The following is a 20,012-nucleotide window of genomic DNA, read 5'->3' on the forward strand; positions in this document are numbered from 1 at the left end:
ACAAATGTGCTTGATTGTGATAAATACACTTTTTAGAAAGTGATACTCACTTTTACACCAGTGAAACGGTGGTTCCATCTTTCAATAAGGGTTGACAAATTGATACTAATACTCCTCTCAAGGGTTGATTTTAGTTCGTTCGTTTGACAGTTATTCAACTAGTTCCGGTTTAGTTCGCAGGTCTATGTCTACACAGTGTCTTTACATGCCACCTGCAAACTGTTGATCGATCCATACCGCTCATCGCATTACTCAGAATAGCTTTAGGCTGTTCACATTTTTTATCGAGCCGTCTGGGATCTTCTTTTATGCAGACCATCTTGACTAGCCTTGAACTGATGCGCACAGCGCTTAAACAGAGTGCGGTAAATTGGCGTGCGGAATCATCGTACCATCATAACTTAGCCATAATTCAAATGATTATGTTCTCCACCTCATGAGCAAAGACTACCATAAATCAGCTCAAATGGTGACAGGTTAGGGGCCGTCCACATTCCACGTGGACAGCTTTGGGGGGGTAATGGGTGTGGGGGGTTAAAATCGGTCAAACGTGGAATGTGGATGGCCCCTTATGTATTTTTTTTCTAATAGTTTTTATTTTGTTTAACCCAAGTTTACAGCAAAAATATAAATGAATGATACAAAAAATGGGATAGACAGATAATTACGAGATATGAAATAGCTGTAATAGTGCTAATTTTGCTAATTTGTAAACTTTGTGGGGCCTATCTTTAAATCTATCAAACCCAGAAATGAGCATGATTATGTTCCTATTGATTATAGCTAAGAAAAACAGTCTATTATTTAGCAATAGCGTGATAATTTTCTTGGTATTTCGACGAAACTAAACTAGTGTCGTTAACGATTCCATGAATATTGTCTCTGTTAGTTGTTTAATTTTCCAGCATTCTCTCATTCGGGATTTAACCATCCGATGTTTGGTCTTCTGTGGATTTATGGATTCTACGCTGCTCAAGGACTGACTGTATGTGCTCGCTGATTAAGCTCTTTAATGGGGAGCTTCGTAGCCACAAGATTACAGAGTCCGCTATGACGAGCGGGTGGTCATAAGTTCGACTGTTTATTCTCAGGCTCCTCCATACGAAAACTTGACTCCAGACCGAACAACTCTTATCTAAACGTTCGAAAATTTCATCCATCTATAGCAAGTTATACCTTTTAATAACTATTGATGAAGTCTGGGAAAATACAAGCGTTATAACAAGTAGCTGGTAACATTTTAATAAGTGATATTTCGTTCTGTATGGGTTATTTCATCTGCACACTTCATATCAACAACCTTTTCAGATTTGACTCAAAGTTTGGAGAATTGTGTGTATGCAAAAATCCCAACGTTGGTGTTGATTCTATTCGTGGAAAAATTATGAAAACCTTTCTTCGTGATTTTTAAGTCAAAATTTAACATTTTCCCATTTTTTTCCAATTAATAGCTGTATTCTTGATATCCAAGCATTTGATAACAGTTTAAATTTTGTCTATAATCAAGAAAAGTTTCGAAGATATTAGCAAAATAGGAATAGAAATTGTAGAGAAATTAGAGCAAATTTGACTTTATCTCTCAAAGCTCTGTAACTCGAGGGGTAAAGATTTTTAATGAAAAACTTTCTCAGAAATACGATGAAATTATCAAATTTAACATCAGAACATACTCATTTGCCGATAAATTCTATTCAATTTTTCAAATTCTAAAATAATATATTTGGCAACACTGCCGCTCAAATAGATATATTTTTGGACTCTTTCTAATTTCTTCTAATTTTCTTCAAATTGCAATTTCTAGAATGTCATTACCTAAGATGTTTATTAGTATATTGTCATTCGGATTGATGCTGCTGAAGAAAACCTCCGTAAGATCTAATATGTGAGATCCAAGTGGACACAAAAATTGTTATTTTATTTTGCTTGTCTCGTTTTCTGAAATAGAGGCCTATGCTCTGAACGATTGTAAACACTTTTTAACGCTAGAAAAAAAAAACAACACAATAGATTTGAAAATTTAATCTAAAAAGGTTTTGATTTCCGAAATAGTTGTGAATTGTTCGAAAAAAAAACGACATAAGTGACCAAAAACAAAACGGATTCAATATGGTAAGAAAAACAGCTGGAAAATTTGTTTCAAATTAGTATCTGATAAATTGGAAGAGCAACTATAAACCAGGAAAAATACCAAACTCATTGAAAAACTGTACCAAGTTTAATTTAAAATGCATAAAAACTTGAGTAAATGTAGCTTGAAACATCTGAAAACACTTTTTTCAAATAGAAAAGATGATTACTGAATTTAATTCAAAATGACGTCACTGATGTCTAAGAAAAGCCAACAAAAGCAGAAAACATTAAAATAAAATATGATCATGAATTAACCAAAAAGAACTGTAAAATGTTTCGCAAGTAAAGAGGAAACAGAAGAAAAAAATCGTCATAAATGTAGTTAAAAAAGTTTTTAGAAAACGGATAAAGCTAATTAGATATTCTGAACTAATTTTAAATGCTTAGGAACGCTCCTGAGATAAAAAAAAACAAACTAAGAAAATGATCCTAAATTTTGTTTAAATTAATAAATTAATTCTATGGAGAAGAAAAGGCCAAAAGAAAATGATTCAAATTTAGCCAAACGGTTGGAGGATAGAAGCGTTCTGAAAAAAGAGCAAAGCAGAAAATGATTCTAAACTCAACGAAAAGTGGATTGATAGATGGGTGAAACTAGAGATAAAACTTATTCCAAATTGAGCTTAGTTGAAAGTGCCCCAAAGACCTCTGCTAACAAATGAAAAGGATTTGAAAAGAAATATTTCTTAGAAGCAAAATTTATCACAAATACAGCTGACAACGACTCTAAAACCAGAATAGCCGTAGATTTTTTATTGAAGGCCAATTTTTTTTTTTGCAGATTTCCGTTTTTTTGGCAAAATATCGTGTCCACGTGGACATTATGATGAACCCCTTCCCTCCTACCGTGGACAAACTTGGACATTTGTGTACCCCCTCCCCCTCTAAGTTGTCCACGTGGAATGTGGACAGCCCCTTAGACATTTGCGATATTCAATTACCATTTTGTTAAAAAATATTCAATTGTTTGTCATTGCATAATGCTATTTTTACTGCATCAAAGGTAACATTTAAGTTAGGTACCTGGAGCGCCAACAAAAAAAGCCGAAATTCAGATTCAAAAGAAAAAATTAGGTTTTCTTCAGGTTTCGTCTGACATCAAGAAAGCCATCGATGTGGTTCACCATTTCTCTCTTTCTCATTGACGAAAAAACAACCAAATATTGGTATGTCAATAATAGAACCAAAGTGTTCGCATTGTAAAACATAATTTGAAAAATGTCTTCAATTCTCGTGTTTTTCTTAATGAGATTAGGAGTAGAAAACTATGATAAAAATTAATATAACGAAATTTGACTACCTACTAAAGGATCTATTGTGATCATCCACCTCTGTTCAGTAGACTCTACGGTGTCATTAGATGGGGGCCGATCATTGACCGTATATGAGTGTTGAGAATTAGCAGCGAATTCTTCAATTATAGCCTAATCGATGTGTACGCACCGGCCAATGATAAAGCCCGATGACGAGAAGGAGTTCTATGATCTTCTTGAAGGACGTACAGTGAGTGCACAAGATACGACAGCACGGTCGTTATCGGCAGGAAGACCTTTTTCGCCCCGTAATTGGTAGAGGAAGCTTCCACTCTATTACGATCAGTAATAGCCTGAGGCATGGCTATCTGTAACACTTATTTTGCACGTCGAATATTCGAAAGCACCATGCACCTGAATGGGGTGTCTTGCTCTCAGCTCGACCATGTTCTGATCGATAGTCGACACTTTTAGACAGAGGAGTGGAGACATCTAAGAAATCTCAGTTTTGGAAGCGTGTTCATGCGGAGGCGGATCACTGCTTCTCCAGGCACGATGGGAGAAGCTTCTGCAAGAAGGTTAACCGAATTAAAAACCGAAACGTGTCAACGACAAGAACGACAAAAAAGGAAACTTGATTACCGATAAGTTAAAGGTGGCCAGGTGTTGGAAGCAACATTTTAGTTTGCTTTTGAACGGTGAGAAAGACAGAAACTGTAGACTTGGTCCAATGATAAAAACAAGTATTTTTTGCTAAAATACTAATCACCATAATTTCCTCGAATCCACAACCTCGCAAGATCTGGAAACTGTTTTTTTACCTAGATAAAATCGAAACGGCACTGTGTTGAGAATGATGGACAAGCTGTGGATTCACATGGTGAAAAAGCGGTTCAAGAGCTAAGGCACTGCAAGACAACTGGGAAGGACGGCATTCCCGCCGAACTTTTTAAAGTCGGGATCGAACAGTTGTATCGTGCCATCCATCGGATCTTGCTGAAAATGTCGTCTGATGAACAATTGCCATTGTACTGGTTGTAGGGTCTCATATTTCAGATCTACAAAAAGGCCTGGACTAGATATCATCGGGGCATAACTCTTCTCAATACCGTGTTCAAAATTTTTTCCCGCATCCAAGGCCGTTGCAGGAACCTTTGTGGGCGATTACCAATGTGGTTTTAGAGGGGAACGCTCCATCACGGACCAAATTCTCGACAAATTTCTGTTCATAGACTTCAGGGCAGCGTACGACTCTATTAAGAGGAATAAGTTATAGCGAATTACGCTCGAATATGGTTCTCCAGCCAAACTGATGATTGATTCGTGCCATCCTTGACGGTTTCACGTCATGAGTCAGAGTAACCGCTGAGATATTGGACGCTCTCGTGACGTTAGATGGTTTAAAGCATGGTGATGGCCTGTCAAACTTATTGTTAAACATCGCATTGGAAGGTGCTATACGGAGGACTGGCGTGCAGAGACGATGTCTCACATGCTGGTTTTGCGGACGATATCGACATCATTGCACAGTGGTCCAGATCGTCGATTTAGCGGTATTTAATTTTTTGTGCAAAAACATCTGTTGTTAGGTTAATAGTATATCTGAAAGATATTTTGTGTTTAAAATGGCGCTTCTTTATAGAAAATAAAAATTAGGGTGGCTCCATTTTTATCAAAAATAGCAAAACTAACTTTTCTGCTGATAGAGATACGGTTCTTTTTAGTTCAGAGGAGTTGTAGATCCATTTATTCTAAACAGCTTTGCCAAAGAAAGCTAGTCTCTATCTTGCATAGTTTTCACGGTATGATGAATTTAATATAGCAAGTTAGGGTGTCGCTGAAAAATCTAGTTTTTTCGATGTAACTTTTTTATTTTTTATTTTGGTTAAACTTGGTCTTCTAACAGTTTTTAGGTCTTTTTGAGGTGCATATTTTCTCTGAATACTGAAAAGCGCTATCTCATTCACAAGAAAAGTTATTAGACTTTTCGCTTTCAAAATACGCCCTTTTCAAATGTTCGTATCTACTTAAATAACAAACACAAACTAAAACTATTGATTGCGTACTTTTCTGTATATAATATCTAAAATCTGGAGGGTGGATATTTTTCTATCTCAAATAAATCCAATTTAAACTTTGCGATTTTGGTTGGATTTCTCGATATATGTCACATGCATGCTACTTTTTTTTTATTTGATCGGTCTATATCCGTATCGTACGCGGCTGTATCCCCATAGGGGCGGCGTACAACAGCGTCTGACCCGGAGCGGGCGGCTGAATTATGGAATGCTGTATCCCGCCAGCTACACCTAAGACGGCAGCCCCATCAGCAGGATGTAGGTATCGCGACCCTGGTAAGGTAGCATACCGAAACCTTTCATCAACCACGAACAACGAATTTAGAAATACGGAAGTAAGTAAGCATCTCTATCAGCAAAAAAGTTAGTTTTGCTATTTTTTAAAAATGGAGCCACCCTAATTTTTATTTTCTATAAAGAAGCGCCTTTTTAAACACGAAATATCTTTCAGATATACTATTAACTTAACAACAGCTGTTTTTGCACAAAAAATTAAATACCGCTAAATCGACGATCTGGACCACTGTGCATTGGTATTAACCGTAGAGTGGTGGAAAAGGCCCTTGGACCTCTCAAGAGGGAAGCTGCGAGAGTTGGGCTTGTCATAAACTCTGCCAAAACAAAGTACATGGTGGCGTAACCAGCTGAGGTCCCAAAACAAGCACTCTATAAAACACTGGTTTCCCGATGAACCTCTCTGGCCACGAAGCATGGACACTGAAAGAAACTGATCGGCGAGCTCTTGGTGTTTTTGAGCGTAGAATCTTGTGGTCAATCCTTGGCGGCAAACTGGAAAATGGTGCTTGGCGTAGAAACCATGCAGTGTACCAGGCTCACCAATCGGCGGATATAATCAAACGGATATAACACGGCCTACTTCAGTGGGTTGGGCATGTAACTAGAATGCCAGGGGAATGATCAGCTATAACTATATTTAGCAGGAATCCCGATAGAGACCGTCGACTTCGGGGTAGACCCCGCTCTCGTTGGATGTGTGCTGTCAATATGATTAGTTTGACTTTACGATCCGAGTCGTCAATAAGCTTCCGAGATTCTCCTACGTCCTATGTAATTGATGATATCTATCGATGACTATCTATTATATACCAGAAAAAAGAAGTCAATTGACATCCTGTTTGATGCAACTACAATGAATGTTGCCTCACTCAACCAATTAAAAATGTTAGTAAATTCACACGAAAATGCTTTCAATGGACGGCAATCCACAGTTTTTTCAGCCGCAACGTCAACATATGAATTAGTTGACAAAGTCTTGTTGAACAAACTTTTCTTAGTATGATGGGAATTAAGTCAACAACCCTGCTCACTTTCAGGTCGTTATATGAATATTTGCCTTCAACTTATATCGACAATAAAATTATAAACGAAGTTAGATTGAATCGTTTCGAATGCTCCATTCATGTAATTTAGACAACATGTAAATTCACCCGAAATTGTACAAGTGTTACTTAAAAATCTACATCGATTTGATAATCGGTTTTCCAATGAATCCCTCTGACATTTGGAGCAAATTAAATAAAGTTTTTAGTACATACGTTTTGCTTACCGTTAGTTATGATTGTCACCAGCAGTTGTGGCCAATTTTGTTTGCTGACTTTAAACCGCGCTAGCTTTACAGTTCAGCTTGATTCGTGGAAATTCACGTGTCGAAATTGCTTGGTTTATTTTCGCTTTTCACTCCATTTCTTCATTTAACTGATTTCTTCCCTCCGAAGCGTCACTACCAGACCCACCTTTGTTGTTGATGGCACCAATATTTTTGTTTTACATAAAACACTTTATTTTTAGCAGCCACAGCAAAACACACTCTCCGCTCCTTCTGAAGTAGTTTAAAATAACTCCTTTCTGGGACTGCCGGTCACACTTTACCTCATTTCTATCATCACACAACCACACAATGTTGTTGTTTTGTTGAGGGGGGAAGAAGCGACTGGCTTTTTTCTCGATCGAAACTGCAGCTTGCCACTGACAACTGTGAGGACTGCTTCTTATTTCTGTATTAATTTCTTCTAAAAGCGTTCACTGAAACCGACTTACCGTCGTACGTGAAAAACAAAATAGTAACGTAAAAAAGAAGTATGTATTTCATTGAAAGTGAACACTTTAACAACAAGTACACGTGGTCCGGCGGTGGCTATCTCCGCTTCAACCCAGTCTTTGAGGCTGTGATGATGCACAACCGGTCTCGTTTTGTTCCAAGGTTCACCCGGCCACTCTAACCATTATTTTCAATGATTTCCCACCACCACCACCATCACCATCACCACCGGCATTACTATCAACATCATCATCACCATTATCCCGTTCAATAGGGCACGGTTTCATTAGGTATCGCTCTCGTCACGGTCAGCCTAGGAGTCCATAGCGATTATCTAACCTATTATGGAAGTTGCTCTATGCCAATTACAGCGGCACCAGCAACAGCAGCAACGTTTCCGCCTTTGATTCACCTTCAGAACTAAATTGAAACGATCTTAGGTAGAACTAAAATAATTGAGTTATGTAGTTTCGAGTTTGGGTTAGCGTTAGGAGAGTTTCCCTCCCTGTGATCGAAGGCAGCGAAATAGGTCATTAAATCTGCTGTCATAGGTTATAGTTCTCAAATCTTTTTAAATTTGACATACGAAACTGCGAACAAATAAGGAAAATAGACAATGTCTCATATCCGTTGGCTGGAAAATTAATGAGAGCGTAACCGGCACTAATTTCAAGGCGGGTAGCCACGTGAAAAAGAGTACCCAGCTGGTTCTGATTCCAATTTGCAGATGGCTTCAGCAGATTAGAAGCGTGAATTTTGATGAAATTCTGCGCTTCCGGAATTGCTTGTAATGGACCGAGCACGAAGGTTACTTTCTTGAGCCCGTGTGTGCTTGGTTTGAGCTTAGTCTGCTACCGGTCGTCACACAACAACACGACAAAAAAAAAAAAAAACAACACCGACAACCCGCCCGCAATGACGACGACCACTTGGCCGACTGTGAAGCTCGCGGCTCGCGTTGCCCCGCAACTTCTGTTCTATTGTAGTGTCGGTCAGTTTGGTGGCGGCTGTAGAATATAAATCGCAAACAGTTTGTTTTATTTTTTTATTCTCGTTTGCGCTTTCCGACCAACCGCCGGACAGTTCAATGCTGAGCGTTTTGCAACTTTTAGTATGCGCAAAATGACCACCTTATTTCATTCATGCCCTAGTGCTGCATTAGGCGGTTGGTGTTGTTATAGCACTTGTGTATTAGGTATTAGGACGTTTTAAACCTGATGGTTTTTATTTGTTACATTAAGCAATGAAAAACAGCTGTTTCCGCCTCATGGAATTTCGCTTTCGGCCGTTTTCGGTAAAATAGTAAAATTGTTACTTCTTGGAATAGAAAAAACTTCAGCATAAAATATGATTTTTAACGTAGAGATACGTATTTGTTCTCCTTACTGAGGTTCCTTCTATGAAAACGAAAATGAAACCGGCACAGGTGTTAAATCAGATTTCAATTGGTAATAACTGTTTAACCAGATCATGGATTGCAATCATCTATATGTCGTTGAATAGATAGAATGGAGAACAATATCGTAAACTGTAGTTAATGTGGTGAGACGAGTACGCCATGCACAGATACTAAACGCCGATTTTGACGCCCACTATTCCTGTGTCATTGACACACGATATGATCACGACAGAAGTTGCTCGTTCCCACAGGTCAATAAATGTTTGCTGTTTTGAGCGTAGACTTATGTCGGAAAATGTGCTTTTGAGAATTGTAACTTCTTTTGAATTTCAATAACATATATTAAACAACACTCGAAAGAACTTCTTTTACACTTGTCGATATAGTGCCTGTGGTGTTTTTTTTTTTGTGCAAACAACTTTTTTTGACACCACCATGTTTTCTTCATTTGCTAACATTTGTAAACGAAGACAGCTAATATAAGGTCACTATTTTAAAGCTGGTCACTGAAAAGTCTCTAATTTGGAGGCAATTTAACTAAAGTCAGTTTTTCTTTTATTTACACCCAACGCAAACGGGGAACATTTTATTACTTTAGGGCAATTTTTTATTACTTATTGTGTCTTATGACTGCGCATTATACACAAAGAGTAACAAACAAAAAGTAATAAAAATTATGACGGCCACACGCTTTATGTGTTTCTGGAGGAGAACATACAGCCAAGCACCGCAATGCATGTGTTAGCAAGACTTCACTCGCTGCAATTGTATTGATGCAACGATCAGGTTCAATTTTGTCCCCTTCATCCACACATAATCAGAATCTCATCCGTCAACCTCAAATGTCTAATTAGAAACGCTTTCGTTTCGTCTCCCACTGTTTACTTGAAATGGAAATATGTAATACTGTCTGACCAGAGTTGCCGAAGTTGCGAATATTGTCTGGATAGGCACGAGTATTGTATTTTGAACCAGGTGCATATGAGTTTCCATGAACCAATGAGTATGTGTTTTAGATAACTTGCAGGAAAGCGAATGTTTTTGTTTCTCTCTAACGCAGTTTACAGATCGTGATGTCATTTCAAGACGCATTTCAAGTCTTTGAAATCATCAACGTTTGCATACTCTATGACGGGGAAAATGCTGCTTGGCAGCTCTTGTCATATTTTTTCTCTACTCCGTATGCGAACTAATACACGCACACCGGATGAATTGGAGATTGAAGAAACATGTAACATGTGCAACATATGCGACGGTGTGTGATTTTTTTTGCTTGAGATGGAAAGGGAGCAGTTTTCGACAGAAAAAATCTTGCATGTGGTAGAAACGACCATTATTAGATAGCCGTACTCCCGTAACACGTGCTAAATATATGGCAGTATGTGTTGTTACTTGACTGGGGAAGAATTTTATTGCCTTTTAAGTAATAGGTTTGTTACCCAAAAGGCAATTTTGCGCTATTGCTTCTAAAGTAATAAGGAAAAGTTTTGCGTGTAGTCATTATTTTCAACTATTTTGATGATGAATTAAAGCGGGGAATAACAAGTCACCGAACCGAAGCCTTTTCTTATTGCTATTTTCGCTTTTTTATTGATCCTGATTTTATCCTGCAAAATTACATCTATCTACTGTTGATTTGATGTCATTGAAAGATCATGAAAAACCACGCAGGGGCTGGGGGGTTAAAAGGCAAACGACTTGGCCTTTATTTTTGCTGACTTTTATATTTTTATATTTTATTCAAATACCATTTCATCAAGTCAAGAGTTATTTTTGTTGTTACAGAAAAACATTGTATTCATGATCGATTTACCGTTAGATCGTATCATCGAAAATTGAGAAGCGCTTAAAGGTTTCATAATTTACCTGTTTGGCTAATGTAAAAAAAATTTTGTAAGAAATTTTTTTAATGTAAGAAATTTTTTTGGAAATAAATATTGAAATTCAGTGCTTATGTGGACTGGTTCATAAGCACTGGGGAAGACTGTATGTCACAGTCGAAATATATATTTGCGCGGACTGAATTTCAATATTCATTTCCAAAAAATTTTCTAGTAGAGTATAACGGAAACCGATAACTATTTCTTTGAAAGTTTTGTAGTTTTCAACTACAAAGTTCATAGTAGAAATTTACCCGAACTTTTTCCTTTTAGTTTTTTTAGATGAGTTTTTTTTGCCATACCTAGTAGCAAAACCGCCATGCCTAATTTCAGATCAATCAGTCGTTCCTTAAATTGGTCAAAGTTTTACTTCTTGACCGATCAAAAAATGCAGACTCATGAAATTGTAAAAAACAATTCTTTAAGCCAATCGTCTTGGAAAGGCATATAAAACGTCAAGATTTGGTATTGTGATAACATCAGATGTCAACGTTCATGTATTTCTAGGACATTTGGCATTAAAAACACAATATCGAAAACTTCATGAACTTTTTCATCGGTCAAAAAAGTTAAATTTAGATCGTTTTAAAGCAAGACTGCCCGAAGTCCGATTGCAAAGGCTAAGTTAATCTTTTGGACCTTTGCCAGGAACTTGTAATACAAAAGTCCTCGTAAGCGTACGTGCGGAAAAATAACGACCGCCTGGGATCGAGTCTGTTGCTAGATTGATCTTATTAAACGAATTTCACTTAATCGCTGCCATCGTTGTTTCCCATGGGAAACAAGGTGTGTAGTATCAGTCAGGGTCGGCGATTGATGTGGGTAGTATGGGTATCAGTACCCATTTGGAAAAAAAACACTTACCCACACAGAATTATCGGACAAAACCGAAAAAAAAAAATGTTTTCTATGTTCGAAACTTCAAATTGTCGCGCACATGTGCGAGTGACCGTTTTTTGATGAATATCGTTGAGCGAGAATTTATAAAGCTACAGATTTCAGGCATTTCTAATCGATTTGCTATAAAACACAGTTTTGATTTCGAAAACTTCAAGAGATACTCTTGTGCATTTTTTTCAACGGTCAAAAAAGTGAGACTTTCACTATTGTAAGTAAAGCCTTACGCCTTACGGAGACTTTTTTCGAGAAGACAAAACTGTTGAGCCTTAACGTGTGCATTTGAAAAATGCTCACAAATTATCCATTGTGCATGGGTTTACCTTTACACGCACTAACGAAACAAACCCATGCAGCATTAGTCATAGTAACCTATGAGTCAGCAGCAAAAAAATACCATGAACTCAACTTTGATAGCGATAACAGTAAAACTACTTCATTCGGAAGTGTGTGCGTTCAAAGAACGGTACCCCGCCGCGTCAAAAATGGATATCGTGCGTCACTTTGTGGACGTCGGATACGCCCGTGTCAGCATCTACAATGTCTTGTTGCTATTGGACAACAATTAATGCATCGAAAGAAAGTCCGGTTTCGAACGGCCGACGACCCTGAGCGATAAAAAGCTCCAAACCATGCTGAAGAGGTAGACCGCGCTTGGCAGTAGATAGGTACCAACGGCCAAACTGAGAAATTAACTGGCAAATGGCAACGATCGGCAGGGCACTTGGTATTTTACTTCTTCTACGAAGGAAGGAAGCTCCGAGGTGAAGTTTATTTAACACAAAGTTCCCCAAGAAGGTGCTGCTATGACTGACAATCAGCGAGAAAGCTGCTCTTCTTTTACTCCAGACTGGCCGTGAACGGGGAAATTTATAGTGAGAAGTGCCGGCCGGAAGTTGCGTCGTTCATCAAGAAATACCATAAGGCGAAAACGCGGTGTGTTGGCGGGATCTGCCGTCGGCCCACTACTCCAAGCAATCGTTGGAGGAGATGGAGCGTCCCCTAGCTGCACCCCATCGAGAGTTTCAGGGCAAAACTTTGGCATAAGATCTGCTCCAACAATTTTGTCGCGAATATCAATAAATAAAATGAAGAAAGAACTCAAAAACATTCCTACACGCATGTTTTCGCCCGCCATGAAGATTGTTCCGGTTAACTACCGGAAGGGCATCCATGAACCTTACTTATTCCTTACTACCCACTCGGGAAAATAGTGTGACGTCGGCCCTGGTATCAGTATCAGTACTTTATTCGAGGGAAGCAATATCGGGAAAATATATTATTTCGGACTTACAAAAGTCTAGAAAAGAGGCTGCCACGAATAAGTTGAAATTTTGCGTAGGAATTCTTTTGACCTATCGCTAAACGTAACTCAAAAAATCGATTTCCGTTGGTACCCCACTGTTAATATCATGCGATCAACAACAATTCAAATATTGATCTTGAACTGACCATTCGCTGAACTACGTAATGATTTATTTGAAAAGCACGGAAAGTGGTATCGCAAGAAAACACTTCATTATTACGCTGTTCTCTCATATTCTCTCTCTTCAATTTTCTTCTACACTCATATTTCTACTACAAACGCAAACCATATTGAGAATGAGTGAAGTTTCAAAGTGAGGGACATGAGTGTGTCAAACTACTTAGGTTGCTCTCTTAATATTCTCAATTTTTCTTTAAGTAAATTTTCTACCGGCCTATTCAACGTACACTTGTGACAAAAAATCATGATGAAGAGACCACGAGATTGAAACTGGAGGGAACGGGGGCTTAACCAAAAGACCACGGAAGGTGGGAGTAAAACAATTGATCAAAATATGACCACGTGGTTTAAAAACGACTGGATTTCTTTTTTACCATCTTCAGTGACCCGCAACGAAAAAAAATCCACCCGATTGGATACACTTCTCTCTGCAATCCTTATCACAATGCTTAAAATTTTTAATATCATCCTCATCTATTTTAAGTTTTAGATAGATTTGACAAAATATGTTTGAAAATTCACGATGTTTTGTTATTGAACATTGACGCACCCCTCGACATTGGTGTGGCCTCTTGTCAAAACAACCCGCACCATTTACACTCGATTCAAGCTGTGTCCCAGTTGTTTATCGTGGAAAAGAGTGTTCTAACTTCAATAAGGTATGACAGGTAAACAAATTTCGATTTCCATCCGAAATTCAGAAGTAAAAGAATATAGGGAAAACTTATCCCAATAGGAAATTGCCGCAAAATATAGAACCAGTCGTGGAGCTGTATAGGAAATTTGGGGAAAGTACAAGCAGCTCGGATCTGTGGCGACAAAACACGCAGAGGAGGTGCGCGTAAACGGATCATCGCACTGATCGATGGTCATTCGCGAAATAAAGAAACATCCATCGGTGACCATTCGATCCATCAAGGAAAACCTTCGGCTTTCAGTGTCCGATCGTACGATTAGCCGCAGAATCAGGGAACATGGGTTACAGAGCTAGTTCGCACGCAAGCTACCATACGTCAGTCACAAAAAATAGAAAACACGACTAGACTTCGCAAAAAAATCTCAACAAACCGGTATCTTTTTGGAAATGTGTTTCATGGACTGACGAATCGAAATTCGAGATTTTCAATCAAAAACGAAGGAAATCAGGTGAAGCATTACAGGAGTGGCATCTATAGTCTACGGTGAAGCACAATGGTGGGGATTTCATGGTCTGAGGCTGCTTTGCTTGGGCTGGAGTAGATAATTTGATTCAAATAAACGGTATAATAACCCCCCAGATGGTCTCGAGGTACGATGCTGGCCTATCAAGCCAGTCGTCGTAGGTTCGAGTCTCGGCTCGAGATAGACTGTTAGTGTCAGTAGGATCGTAGCGCTAGCCCTGTAATTGTCCTGTACACTAAACAGTCGGCTGCGAAGTCTGGAATAAATAAACAGAAGGTCAAGTTCCGATCCGGAATGTAGCACCAAGGCTTTGTTTTTAAACGGCATAATGACAGCTGACACCTACATTGACATCATCAATGAAAATATGCGTGAGTCAGCTGTAAAAAATGGCGTAGGCAAGGACTTTATCTTTCAACAGGACAACGATCCCAAGGAAAATTTTTGCTCGATTCAAGAAAATATGCCAACATTTTTCAATTCTGAACAGTGTCTTCCATTTTTTCGGACATCCTAAGCAGCGTTAACTCATTGGCTTTATTGTGGTGTAATGTGTCAACCCGGGTAGTAGAAGAAAACAATAAACCTGTCATTTTTCGAAGGTTGAATCAATCTGCGAACTGCAGTGTTTTGACAATTAAGTGATTTAACACCCTGCAAATGGTTTGATTTAGTGGTTTTACCGGTTTTCCTATATCGCAAGTGCAAAGAACACTACCGAAACGGAAGAAACAGTCACGGCAAACATGCAGGATACGCTAAATAAGAAGATTGGTCTGCTTCCGATATCAGCAACTCGGCTCTCGGGGAGTGATTAATGCAAGGGAATTTTTTTCATAGCAAATTTCAAGGAATTCTATGCGATGCATTTTCGACTCGCCGAATTGCCTTTTTTTCTCGCAACCTTGGCGAGAGAGAGAACGTACGCGGGAATAAATTAATTTTTAAAAGTGAATTAATCGTTTTGGTTTGGAGAAAAGGGATATTCTCATTATAAAAAGCCTCCTCGTTTTAGAGAACATGCTTTAACGATGAAGAAAAAACAACGTTTTTTCAACATCTGAAGACTGGAAGCTAAGTGTTTTTTTTCTATTCATTATTGATTGTTTCTATTTGTGGATGAAATGATACCCACACAATAGGCTTCGTGATATTTGAAGTTTAGTATCGCGTAATGTATTGTATCATTTACCAAAAAGCTACCAGAGCTGTGAATTTTTATTTTATTACAAATCCTATCCTGTGATACTCGGAGAGATCCAGTGGAACCCGCGGTCTCTAAACAAAACGAGCATCACCATCCCTTTCCTTCCCTAGTAGTACCGCCTTTTGGTCGTGGCCGGCGTCGTTATTGGTCAGTTGTAAAAGTATAAGCCAGTAAAAATTGCACAATGAGAATGTCATCCCAAGCACCATTCATTTGGTTCATTTTGCAATTTTGTTGGTTCGACCAATCACGGAGTGCAACTACGGGCAATCTATCTATGCTATGCAACAGGACAATGATCTCAAGCATAAGAAAACCAAGGCTTTCTTCAAGTCAAAGCGAATAAACTTTCTAGAATGGCCTGCTCAAAGTCCAGATTTGAGCCCTATCGAGAATCAATTCGAGAGCAATTCTGGACAATAACGTTGAAAAATCGGGCGTAACAAGCTAGGACACGTACTTCACGGCATTGGCAAGAGCCTGGAAGGATATTAACCCGCAGTATCTAAAGAATTTGGTAGAGAGCATGCCGAAACGTCTTCAGAAGGTGATTGAGGCTCACGGTGGTCATATTCCGTACTGAAGATCTTAAGTTTACAACATTTCATCGTTTTTGCTAAGAATTTCTAAAGTGGCCACCATTTGGTCACCTTTTTTATCAACTAAGTCACTGAAATCACTATTTTTGAAATCTTCTAATAGTTTTGAACTGTAATTATCTAGGCAGAATTATCCAACACGAAACATATTTTCCAACAGATATTTGCAATGAATGTAAATGTTACTTTGCTAATGAGTAAACAATGTTTCTCTACGTTTTGTGGCATACGGAAATCTTTCATATATGATACGTTTCATGTTCTAAAACCGACGTAAAATTTTTCTCATATTAAACATAAAAAATAAACGGAAATTCAGTTACGCCCAAGAACATTTTTTTGCAAAAATAATTTCAAATTTTGATAAAGCATTCCAAAACTACATTAAAACAAATAAAAATCGAGTTCTATTGCACTGATAGACGACGAGTAACCAGCGCATGTTTTTAGTGGGGCAAAAAAGTTTCAAAATGAAATTCTCAGATTTTCCCTGACATTCTCTGAAATATAACATTAATCGCAACGTAGATTAACGCAACTCTGAAATCACAGTCGAAAAAGTATTCAATTGGATATGAGACGAAACCGTAGAGGTCCAGAATTAGGCTTTAATGCTAGAAAAATCAGTTTTTACGCTAAAAATTCGTTTGAAAAAGAATCGCGTCTCAGTTAAAATTTTTTTTCTCGATTATTTTTTAGTTTTTTCTGTTATTCTTTGACCGAAAAATGAATTCCCTGATTCTCCAGATTTTTGCCACCTTGGTTTTCCTTCAAGACATAAGTTTTAGTAGCAATCTAACAACAGATCGTTAAATTGTCCGATAAAAAAGGTTGCTACGAACTTAAAATAAAAAAGCTTTACCTTTGAGACATCAAAATAGTCTAGGCTCATGATAGAGCGTGAGTAGTTCCTTGTTCGTGGAAATTCGAACATGAAAATTTTCATCATCATCTGATGAACAATGAAGTAATATCATAAATAAAGTGTCACAAAATTGTTCATCTTTTTTATCAATACAACGAGATATTGATAATTGTAATTCATCATGTGGTTAAACGAGCAGTCCTGTTTGAAAATTTTTCATTCCGACTTCACACCCGATATAGTGCGGTAAGACGTAGTGCTATGTCAAAAATGACTAGTCAGGTGAGAATTTGAAGAAATTACTCTATCTGCTTTATCCGTGGTATTAGCGGATCTGAAGAAGTTGTTTCTGGAGTAACAAACCGTTTAAGATTGCATTGCTCAGCTTTGAAAACTCGATAAATCATTAGCAGCAACTAATTCATGGCCGCACTAATTTACAATTTCCCAGCTTTTAAAATAAAATAAATATAATAGAAATTAAAAGTTTTACAAAATGTATTTAATCTTTAAATAAACGGTGTTGAAGTTATTTCTCATAACTAACAAACTCTAAGTGTTTGAAAAAGGAAAGCAAAAAAAAAACGAAAATTTGATATTGGAAATCCGCAGGTCATCCGCATGGTCAACGATGTACGGGTTTTTAGTTATGAGTTGTTCTATTTTTTATTTCTTGGTTTTAACTTTTCAATAGAGTCGCAAGAAAATTGGCGATCCTAATTTTTTAATTTTTTTTTATCGTTCATATGATAAACTCCACTTTTTCATGACCAGTTTTACTTCAGATATTGGATCGGATTTGTTCTCATTCCCATGCCGAAATTCTTCGTTTTGGTTTTAGTTTTGGAATCGCTATACAGGATCCACCAATCGAGATTCGAAGATACGATGACTGGCTTTTCACAGCATCGTAATTCGAGAGTAAATGAGAGGTCATTTAGACGTCCACATTTTTTTTCCAATTTTAAAAAAGTACCTATTACACTAGTTACACCAAAAATTTCAATTCATCCTCCGCACGCTTCAGAAGGACATTGACCCGTCTTAGGTGCGTGATTCGAGTTTAATTACTAGGAAGTCGAATTTCGGAACATCGTTATGAACATCATGATGATAATTGACGTTCTCTACGTTTTTTTCGATTTTAATTAACCCAGGAAGGTTAACCGAAAGTAAACTATCTTTATTCGAACAAAATGCCAAATCGGCTACGAGGGGTGCCGCATTGCCGAACGGATTAATTTTTCAGGCGTTCCTTTCGGGTAACGTTGCCGCCGTTGTGCAAGTTGACTTCAGCAGTGGGCCATTGTACACAAAAAAATGCTGCCCGCACCCAAAGCAATAAATGAACTTATGCTGGCGCCTTTGAGCATAATGCACCAGCCGGATTGGAAGTCAATCGCAGCATTGCGCAACCGCCTCTGGCGATACCCAGGCTGTACAAAAAATGTATTGACGATTAGAAACAGCTAAACTACTTTTCCATTTTCGGCTTAATTAAAGCACGACTCGTTCCTCATCTTCAACGAGAGTTTCGCTCACCGTTTCATGCGTTTTGCTGATCAATTACCGTAAACTTCACGACATCTAGGTCAAACCGAAATTGCACCGTTCTTCGGTATGCAGAACTTGTTTTTTTTTCATTCACTATTCACTTTTAACACTACCCCGCCTGCCACCAACGCAAGTACCCGCATAGGCAGATCTTTGCGCTTTACTACCTTCGACTACTTTTATAGCGCTTCCATCCAACCGACATAAAATGCAGTTTAGGTTTCACAAGATCTTCGCCAGTCCTTGTTTCGCTGCATCATCAGCGTCGACTGATCATCCCTCCGACAGAACACCGGCAGCATTAACCATGCGTCACCACGAAATTGCAGCGGTTGATTTTTTTACGAGGTGTCATAAAACTTTTCAGCATATGGCACTGAGTTTTCGACTTCGACATTCGGATCTCACGCACCACCTTCACTCGTCTCTAAGCCGCTTCGAATTGCGCCCAGAAGCTTAAACACTGCAAAACCCTCCGAAAACCGTTCTTGATCGAACCGCTGCCCGTCGAAGACTAATCGGCAGCTGAGAGCAACTTCGACTGCGAAGTTCTTCTATTAGGCAGCCCACTGCTGCAGCAACATGCGGGCTTCCGAGTTCTGCGTCAGTCACGATGATTGTGTGAGCAAGCAGGTTGTCGTGTGTAGAGCTACGGCACAGAACTACTCAGCAAATAGTAGTCCCGGGATATAACCGCTAAGCCATCGACACAAACTGGCTATGAAACTCAAACAATCACAACGAGGTGAAAAAAAAAACCCGCCGCGACGCGAACCAGCGAATCGTACTCTGTTCTGTCGCGATGTGCGGCTGTAAACAAACTGAGCCAGCGATGAGCGACCGTATAGACAAAAGGGGCAGATTGCAACCACTTAATCGTTGCGTGTGCTGTGCATTATGAGACGACATTATTTCGGTTGTGTGTCCGCGAACTTCAAGCCACTTTTAATGCACCGTGCGTACAGGCGCCTCAAGAACGCAGTGGTTATGCGACCGCAATGAGGATCAGCCCGAAGTCGATGGGGGTTTTTCGATAGCGGTCACGTGTTTGAATCTCTGTGACATATGACTGCTGTTCTAGCTTGTGACGAAACACAGCTGGTTCTATGGTGGTGACGAGCTGCAATTCCAATCTAGTTACGAGTGTGGTGACATTCAATGTCAGATGAGCCAACGATAGAATAGAGTAAAAAAAAAGTTCCCAGCATTGTTTTCACTCATTGGCAAACACAAATCAAAGGACAATGCAACACCCTGTAGAGTACATCGTGGCAGAAGCACGATCTGCCCTACATCTATGTATTTTCAATTGAAATACGGTGAGGTCTTTTTACAAGGTTTTTTGTACGACGATTTTCCAAACAACGCTGTTTTTTACACGGTTTTTTGCTCGGTACGTATCCACAGTGTAAAAAAATACTTTACTGTACATTGCATGAAATAA

The 20,012-nt window shown here is 38.7% G+C and overlaps 1 protein-coding gene across 4 annotated transcripts in view; it reads right to left on the reverse strand.

The window, feature by feature from the left end:
• LOC129728996 (torso-like protein) overlaps positions 1–19,397 on the reverse strand; it is a 46,286-nt gene extending 26,889 nt beyond the window's left edge. Inside the window, exons 1-2 of one of the 4 annotated variants that reach the window (XM_055687482.1) lie at positions 18,736–19,397; positions 7,029–7,514 (exon numbers count right to left, since the gene is read on the reverse strand). The gene's annotated coding sequence lies outside the window, so the exon portion shown is untranslated. Of the gene's footprint in view, positions 1–7,028; positions 7,515–18,556 lie in introns of all 4 variants that reach the window. The other 3 variants (XM_055687479.1, XM_055687471.1, XM_055687486.1) reach the window with 3 other exon arrangements.
• Positions 19,398–20,012: the final 615 nt, after the last annotated feature.

Source organism: Wyeomyia smithii, chromosome 1, assembly GCF_029784165.1.
Source record: "Wyeomyia smithii strain HCP4-BCI-WySm-NY-G18 chromosome 1, ASM2978416v1, whole genome shotgun sequence".
Taxonomy (NCBI): domain Eukaryota; kingdom Metazoa; phylum Arthropoda; class Insecta; order Diptera; family Culicidae; genus Wyeomyia; species Wyeomyia smithii.